Below are 9,807 nucleotides of genomic sequence, written 5' to 3' on the forward strand. Positions count from 1 at the left end.
GGTGGGGGGGGGGGGTCAGTGTTAATAGTGACAGTAATTGTACTGGTGCAGTTGTTATGCACTGCATGCTTACCGCATTGTTTAGCATTGTGTTTCATTGGCCCTTATCAAACATTATCAACAGTTCATCCCCAGGTTGAATTTGTTTAGAATCACACTCAAAGAAAGCAGCAGGAGCCCATAGGCTTTAAAGTGCTTCATTAGAAGTCGTGTGCATGCCCGCCGAGAGCTCCTGCAAGTAAATATTTACCAATTAAAATGGGCATCTTTAAAAGGCGAGTTTTTACTTTCACAACTCCAGATGGCATTGAGACATTTAATGCCACTGTAGGATGAAAAAGGAGCCGATCTCCAATCGTGTGTGACGTTCTGTGAAGCTTTATATCAAAACGAACAGTGAAACCTTTATCAGCCCAGTAGTTTATCCCTAACACACAACACTAACATAACACGGGGAGCATAAAGAGCCAAACACAGACAAAGAGAGTCAAAGTGGTTAATTTTACTGCAGTAATTGTTGCTAGTTATAGATGCCTTGTCATATTTTTGTTCTGTTTATTTGGAGCCATAATTTTATATTCAGTATACTACAAACATATTGCCTAAATTGTTTTCATAATTCATTACATATTATATACTGACTATATTTATTTTATGGCATTATTTGTTATTGTCAGAATGTGTTGTGTAGTTATTGTTACACACTTATGATACAGTATATATTGGATTTACTGCCAGTGAATTCTGCAGTTTTACTTAACAGAATTATAGGGCAGCTGTTTAAGGAGACTGGTTCACTCACTGGTCACTTCTTACTCTATAATGCTAGTCTACCAATTACTTATATTACTCTTTGTGGTAGTAACTACAGGGGCTACAATTCAATTACAAAGTGGTTTTGCTGGACATTTGTTGATTTTTATATTATAGTACAATGGTAACAATCCATGAAAGCTGCGTCTACTTTGAAGATGAGAGCATAGCATTAACAAATAATGTATCCGATGCTTGTTGGTGATCAGTCCTAGGGCGCTTCCAGACTTTTTTGACGGAGGTTGCACAAGAGCTCAACAGAAATAATCCTGTTAGCGTATACAATCCCCATACCTCCAACATGTGTTCGTTCGAGCTTTACCTTCACTTGATTAAAAGGTTTCATTATGTGATAGATGTCCCTACATCTGATTGCCAGGATGTCTATCACTTAACACAAATTTGAGGTCATCATTGTCCAGATGATCAAGAGCACAGGCTCCTCCTGCACTCGCCTAAATGGCTGTTGTGTGTTTGATCTGTTTACATTCTTGGCTGGCACACAGGCAGACTGACACCGGTGACCTTATCCACCGGTTCTTCCTGAGAGTTTGTTGGAGATGAGAGGGGCATGCAAATGAGCTCTTTTAGCCAATCGCCAAATTGACTGCAGTTGTGAGCTCAAGTCAAATCATTTTTCCCAGGAGTTGGTTTGCCTCATACTGGATGGTCAAAGAATCCTGGATGGCTTGTCTCCCCTCCCTTCCCTCTGCCTTGTGCTTATGATTCCTATCTCTGTCGCTCAAGGAATTTTTTTTTTGTCCAAACAAAGCTCTGCCAAATATAGTTTGTGCTCATGAGAAGGGCATTAATCATTAAAGACTGGATCTCTTACAACTTAAGGTTTGAAGTTATTTCTTTTTGGATGAAAGATGGCTTTTCTCTTTTGCTCTAATTCCAGGCTTTCTCTTGAATGTTTAGGACAAGTAATAAAGAGAGTCCAGGATAAACAGTGTCTAGGACAGGTGTTCTGCATTAGGGAGTTAGCCCTGTTTTTATTTTTAGCTGCAGACCTTCAGGGGTTCTTCAAAATGTGTTGGTATTAAGGCTGTTCTCCTGTGGTGCACTGTCACTCACTATCATCCACAACACTGGTTTAAGCTTTTTTTCTTTTACCTAGATACAGTACCAGGCAGTGTGCAAGCTATAATACCAAAATACATACACTGTAATTTAAGATTGAAGTTAGATTTATAGAAATATTGCAGTGTTCCATTAATGTGTGTAATATGTCTTACTCATGCATTCTTTTGAGACTAATGGGGAAAAAACCTTTTTTGATATTCTGCATTTCATAGATGAATGAAAATGATCAAATTAGACCCATTTGAATGGTTGTATGCGAGACAGTTATTACAGTAGAGCACCACATGGGCCCTGTGAAAAATAACTGTTAATGTAGAAGAATGCTTGCTGAAAGCCATCTGCATCTAAAACCTCTCATAATAATTTTTGATATGGTTAACAGACATGAGAGTGTTTTTAATTACATCACTTCGCTGCCTCTCTTAAGTCCAAATCAGGTTGGTTTTGGTGGATTAAATGGCAATTCACAAAAGTGGCAGGCCATTACTTCAACTTCATTGAGAGGGGTTTAATTTTCATGCAATTTAGAGCAAAACAAAATCATTTGTTGTTGCCAAGTAATGGGCATGGACATGTTTATTCCATAACAGAAAAAAGCGCTTGGCAGATGGCTGCCACAATGTCTTAAAATGTTCACGATCTGAATGTGCTGGGTAAATAAATTCTGTTTTGTTTAAACAGACCACCCTGTCAAGCATTTCTAACTGTGACTGCCTTTTTCACCTAGTGAAAGTGGTGGTTTGAAATTTGGCAGGGAAAATCTTGGAGGAAGAAGTTGAGAGACACTATTCTTCCCACAACATCTTCAGTGTTCTGGCAGTTGATCTAAATGAATGAATGTGAGCTTTGAGTCAGTCGTCATCGGCCCGCATGCTCCACAGCATCTGCAGCCATGCTGATTCATCCACGTCATTTTGGCAATATATAAACATTTGTGAGACTGATTCAGTAATGATGCTTATTCCAGCTACTCTGAGTCTAACTGGGTATATTCCTGTAATTCCTCTGAACTTTACTCGGCTCTCTCAGAATGGATGAAAGGAGTTGTGGCTGCCAGTTCACCACACGGGCCCCTCGGAGGCTTAGGAAGGAAAGACGAGACGAGAGCTCCCACTAAGCTGCTCGGAGACTGCCACGTTATTGACAGTCAATGCAGCAGACTTATCTTTGCCGGCAATGACGGGAGTCATTGTGAACTTTCAATCTGTGTCTTACATGCCCACAAGAACTGACGTAATCGACTTTAGAAATAGATTATAGACTAGAGAGAGGGATGTAACCTTTGCTACATACTGTAGGCTGTGAGGTCATTGACAGAAATAGTGAATCTGCAGAATGGCTAGTGCCTCAACTCTGACTACAAAATATATTTGCATCCTCCTAACTTGCTTTGCCAGCTACATTTGGGGTGAAACATAGGTAATCACTGGCAAGATTTCTTTTCATTCTGAGAAAGTTCAGGAAGTGTAACCAGAAACATGAGTTTGTGTCCTGCATCTCACATGTTGCTAGGTTTAGGCTAGTTAAACACGTACATTTGGGAAAAGGTTGTGGTTTACGTTAAATACTGAAAATGTAAATCAATTATTTTGTGCGTCAAGTTATCATCGACTTTTTCAGTATTAAACCAAAAGGCCACAATGTGAAAAAAATACTACTCGTAATGTGAAAGTGAATTATTAAAACATTCGAGGTTCTCCTCAGTTCTATGAAGCATTTTCAGCATCTTTAAGCACAGTGTGTTGGTTTGCTGGCTCAGAACTCAGAAAGCCTAGCTGGTCAAAATCCTAGAGCATTTAGCAGTGAAAGAGTCAGACATTTCCCTCAGGAGTTGGTGGAGCAAAAAAAGAAAAGAGTGAATGCTGGACTCATATATATAAATATATGTTAACATCGCTCCATGTCTGCTGTCTTGTTTGGCTTTTTTGTTACCCCCAAGTGTCCAAAAGAATCAATTAATACAGGTTTAACTAGCTTCAAGTTGTCTAAACATAAACATACACACATGCTTAATCATGATATGCAAAATGTTGACAGTGGACAGCTTGCAGTGTTCAATATACAACGTTCCTTGTTATATTGATAAAAATGTATCCTGGCTGACATTAGATATCCTACAAATTATGTATTTGCTATTTCCAACTAATAAGAATGTCATTTTTAGGAGGATTGGTCACCTCTACATCCAACTGGCCAGTTCCTTTTTTGAGTCATAGCTATGCCCAAAATCTGTCCCACATTCCCTCAGTCATTAACTGTATAATGACCAGTAAATTGAGATTCTGAAACTTATGAATCATCATCATTTTGCGTCATCACTGACAAATGCAGTCTCACACAACCTACACTGTATAAAATGGAGATGCATCACATTTTGGAATTGTTAACACAAAGCAGTGTACATGCCATAGATACTACTTGCTATATAGTAAATAGTGATTTTGGACACGGAGCCTGTGTCTGTAGCAAACCAGTATGAGCATCAATATCATAAACAGTCAGAGTCTCTGGTTGCTAAAATAACCGAGCAGTTCAGAGGTCATACCATAAACTGACATTGCCCCTCTTTGATCCCTGTACCCTTCCGTCTTGGGGGCCGGGGGGATTCACTCATCCATATATTTGTTTGGGGACAGGGAACAGTTGGAGCGTTTAGCTTCCTGTCAACCCTGTGCCCTTGACTCTGTTCTGAACTGGCCCTGCCCAGCACATCATCACCGCACCACTGCGTACCAAGACACCGAGATGACATGCAACATGTCCCCTGACTCCAGAGAGGGGGGAGTCATCATTTATTCTTTCACTCGCCTGCCATCTCTTTTGTCTCCTGGCTTTTTAATTTCCTTGTCCCTTGTTTTCTGTCAGCTGATGATGCATAATATCCATGCCTTGTTTGAACATGTGGAGGTTGGTTGCTCCATATGAGGTGAGCACTTGACAGATAGAGATATGTCGGCATTATTCCCTGGAATCTGTGACAGGTTAATTCTTAGAGGGTTGTAAATACAAAGACAGATGAATTATGCATGGAGATATAAAAGAAAGTGATGGGCTTTGTGGTTCGACTAGACAGAGTCTTTCTGGACAGCTTAACATTTGAATGCATGTTTGCTGTCTGAAATGGAGTGCGTATAACGATATGCATAAGTGCTTTATTCTTTTTTTTTTTCAAAGCAGACGTAATAGGCCACTTGAAAATCTCAGTCAGAAGTTGTATGCAGGATTTTTGCTTTCTCAGCATAAATTATTATAATTGTAGGTTTCCCTTTGTCAAAGAACATCAGGCTGTCTTTCACTAATACAAATGTTGTCTGATAACCATATACATTCTTTTGCCAATTCAAGTTTTATAAGCAGTAATCATTCTGTGGAACAGATTGTACAGTTTTTATATTGTATTTCAAATATGTAAACACTTGTACTGACGTATATGATGGAACCAAGCTGCCCACAGTTGCAGAGAACCTTGATGTACTTTATTATTATGTTTGTCCACTGTGTTTGATATGATACGTTTCCACTAAGCACAGCTGGTGTTGAAGCACATTTAAATAAATTCAGTAGAAATATCAGAACACATTTGATTATTATGACATGGTCAATAAATGCTAAAACCCACATACTTTTATTTCAACTCTTGTGGAAGACTTTACATTACCTACTATACCAAGTATGTCAGACTGAGCTATATGAGAAAATGTGTATTGCACAGGACATCTAGAATACTCAGGGTTTAATAAAGAGCATCTTGCCTAACATCATAAGCAATGATTACATTTTTATGAAATATAAACATGTACATATAAGCGAGGTCGTTATTTGAACCAAGAAACTGCGTTGATAACTACATTGATAAGAAAGTAATAAATCAGGTGATCCCACTGTATGTTCATTTTGCTTTAGTAAATTGTAGCAGCATGTTGCAGTGTGGAAAGTACAGTTCAGTGTAGCTTTTGACCAGCTGGACTATAATATAGTATAGTATTATCAATGGCTGCAATCATACTAATACTTCCATTAGATGTAAGGGTGCAGCTTTAAAAAAGCAAAAAAACATTGCATCTTGTCAATAGTGTAATATTGTAAACTGTTTGGTCTTTTGGCCGCATCATATGCTGTGAGAGCAGTGATGGCCTATGTGTGAAGCCCTTGGATATTTTACTTAAGTATCAACAGAGTGAATTATAAGTAAAAGTCATGCATTCAAAAGTCTAAAATATAAGTACAATAGTGTTCATATCAAGATACATTTAAAGTACCAAAAGTAAAAGTACTTATGAAGAATTTTTTTTTAAGAATATGGGTCATTCTGTATATTATTTTATTGAATTGATGCATTAATGTGTACATCACTCACTTTATGCTCAAGCTGTTAAAAGTGGGGTTCAATTGAACTGCTATAAAAACATAATAGTTTACTTGTTGATTAGCTTTTGGATTTTATGTCTGAATCTACCAAGTAACTAGTAACTACAGTTATTAAATAAATGTAAAATATTTGCATAGTGTGAAAAACTATAAAGTAGCAGAAAATGAAAAATATATTTAAGTACCTAAAAATTTTATTTATGTAGAGTACTTGAGTATATATATTGTTTAAGCCACTGCATTAGAGGTATCTTTTTAAAAACTGTGTACTCAATTACTCAGACAGAGTAGTCGTATATTATTTGTCCGCTTTTGGTTTAGAGCTATATCTAGCTCTATCTCTATTCAGGAGTGAGTTAGTATTTTTTTTTTCTTTTTTTTATTCAGTATTTCCTGACAGTTCCTGACATAAGGATTTCCAATTAACATTACATTAAATGTTACATTTGGACCCTCTTTGTATAATTTAGTCAGTTGTATCTTTATGCACAAATGTAGTTTTAGGTTTACATTTGAAAATGCAAAAAAAAGCAAAACTCAGAGTGAACCGACTGCATCCCTACTTCTCATTTCTTTTTGAGTTCTACATCAACAAACTATACATAAGATATTAAATCTTTTTTGTTCCCTTTAGGTTTGAATTTTGAAACAGGGTGACAAAGACTAATCTCATTTGCATGTACTGCTTGAGGACCCAAATTGCTGGAGATAAGATGGTATTTTAGAGTGATTCAAAGGGAATCCTCTTACCTCACCATATGACTCAGCTTCCTTTCTTCCCGTAGTCCAGCCACATTTAACTAATTTGCTGTAGACTCACATGCCAACGCTTCTTTGCCGCTCGCTTGGCAAAGGCATACTGCAATACAAGCATAAATGAATCACTGTGTTTGTTTTACACCTCAGTACACTGGAAACAATGATTTATTTCAACATGTGTGTGTTGTCTGTCAATACCAATGAAACTGTAGTTCTTAAAGAGCGACAGTAATTCAGAGCTTCAAAAAAAGTACTTTCCTAGCGGTGATGTTGTTCCTGCCTTTCCCGTTTTGCCATGTCTATCTCAGCTCTTCTACCTTTTCAATAAAGAAATAAGAGGGTAAAGCGGTGACTGTCCACACTGTAATTTTAGAAATAAAAGGAATCCTTTCACCATCAAATTAAATTATTTTCGCTCTGCCAGACTTCAGTGCTTGTACACCCATTCAGCACCCTTTTATGCTTGACAAGCTGAATGGGATTCTTGTAAAAGATACAGTAATTGAATTACTCTAAAGCTATTTGGCAGGCTGGCTCTCTGTATCTGCCCAAAAAACACAACTTGGCTCACTCATCTGCCAAAGGAAGTGCGTGTGCATGTGAAGGACTTCCCCTCCCTGAAGACACTGTCTATAATTTTGGCCAGACTGAGGAGTGTCAAGCAATCAAGCAGTGCTCTCATGGGAAAGGAACAAGTTGAAAGCTTTAACCTCAAAAGTCTGTGTTGGTGTGAATACAGCTGTGTTACAATGACAGCTTTTTTTTATAAAGGTGCTATAATATAACATTGACTAAAATATTGTTTATTAACACAAGTTTGTAGTGTCTCTTGCAGTGTTTTGTAGTGAAATTTCAGGCTCTGGAAACAGATCTCACAGATTTCACAGTTCATATTAATTGGCACCAATGTGTAGCAGTAATCAGTAAGTATGAAGTTAAATTACAGCAATGAGCTTTATAATTTCAAACTATATTTTCATGAACTGACACATATAATCTATGTTAAAAAAAAAACAGTTTTATATTTAAATCATCAGTTTGCGTAATATGATGAGTCACTTCCTTTCCAAGAGCTGAAACCAAGACATTGTCTTATAGTCCTATTTATTAAAAGTATCTTGTCTGTTTAACTCATACATAAATAAAAATGCTGAATTACATATTGGAGCGAGGTTTCTGTGTCTCCAGCTAGAGCCAAAGTGAAAGAGCAAGTTCTTGGTCCTGTTCAGTAGTAAGAAAGTTAAATTCATTTAAAATCATATTGACCTTATTATTATTTTACACAATCATATGTCATGTGGTTCACTTATATAATGGAGGAACACCATTTGTCTTTGGAGATACCAAACCTGCTGTTTCTTCCTCTTCCCAGTCTTTATGCTAAGCTAGGCTAAAGACATCCCATCTGCAGCTCTATACTTAATGTACAGACGTAAGATTGATATTGATCTTCTCATCTTACTGTTGGTAAGAAAGCAAATAAGTGCATTCTCCAAACTGTTAAAGCATGCCTTAAGGCTGTTAGTATGTACAGCACATCAACCTTGTATTGTGTTACCTCTAAAATCCCCCAGAAGTCAAAACACTGTCTGTGTTTTTTTGAAAAGGTCAAGCATTACTGGGCAGAATTTTTATGTTTTTGTATTCGTTTTTTATTTTCTATTTTGAGAAATCATCAACTGAGTCGAAGGGGAAAGACTTGAAAGGGAGAAATAATGGTGAGATGACAGGCAACTGTTGCGACCCACCTCCCCTTAGGAAACCCAGCCATCATGTTGTCAGGCCATATCGATCTCTGAGAAAGAGTGAAAGAGACTGTGCTGTAAAGAGAGAGAAGGAGAGGGAGAGATGTAGGGATGAAAGTACAGTGGGGAAGAATGTTCGTTTCCAAAAGTGGCTGGTGTGATTTTATCATGCTCAGTGAAAGGGTGACATTTCAGTAATGCTTTATTCCTCACTTTGGCATTTCAAATTAATAAAAGCCTCTAATAACTATGCAGATTGAAAAGATGGAGGATGAGTTGACACACAATGAGCTAACACACTGAACAATGCAGCAATTTCACTCTCGCTGTCTCTTGTTCTTTCTTTCGCTCTCTCAATTTCATCCCAGTTTCTATCAATTTCTCTGCGATGACCCCTGCATCTCATTGTCAAAAAGGGCTCAGAACTGGGTCTGTGTCCTCTGATTTTCTTCTCAATGAGAGAGCACTTAGAATCCCTCAGTGGCAGATTTTCATGTGTTTTGAAGCTGCTTATATGAAGCTAGCTTAAAATCAAAAATGCAATTATTTTAGAATAGTTCATCAGCATATTGTTAGTGTGGAGTCATTCTGGCGTAATAAATGAATTACACTTTTTGTTTGTTTTAAATTGTTCCACACTATATGGCCTAAAAAGTGTGAAATTTGTGTTTGTTTAAACTGTTGTGAGTTGCATAGTAAATTGCTTACTAAGTGTTTAACATGTCCATGTCTTGCATGTTTTTGCTTGTGCTAGCTGTATAAGCATCCACTGACACCTCAATGCCTGCATAGGTGTCAGCACGCCGTCTCACCAGGTGAGTGTTAGGATTTGTCACGCTACTTCTGTTCTTAATTACTGTTCGACAAATCTTACAAATGGCTAGACTTTTGTCCAACTTCCTTCCTATCCAAATTTATTCCAAACTTTAGATTTGATGCCACACTGTAAATCGCGCCATTAATAAATAGACAAAATATAACATGGCCAACGTCCTTTTATCGTTACCTCTGTTCCAAGTGCTTGCTCATGGTGGGA

The 9,807-nt window shown here is 37.5% G+C and overlaps 1 protein-coding gene across 1 annotated transcript in view; it reads left to right on the forward strand.

The window, feature by feature from the left end:
* The window catches only part of LOC118334808 (netrin-G1-like), a 50,422-nt gene that overhangs the window by 1,288 nt on the left and 39,327 nt on the right, over window positions 1–9,807 (forward strand). The gene's annotated exons all lie outside the window — the stretch shown is intronic.

The sequence above is a fragment of the Morone saxatilis genome, unplaced genomic scaffold (genome assembly GCF_004916995.1).
Source record: "Morone saxatilis isolate NCDOM2014 unplaced genomic scaffold, NCSU_SB_2.0 Contig23, whole genome shotgun sequence".
Taxonomy (NCBI): Eukaryota; Metazoa; Chordata; class Actinopteri; family Moronidae; genus Morone; species Morone saxatilis.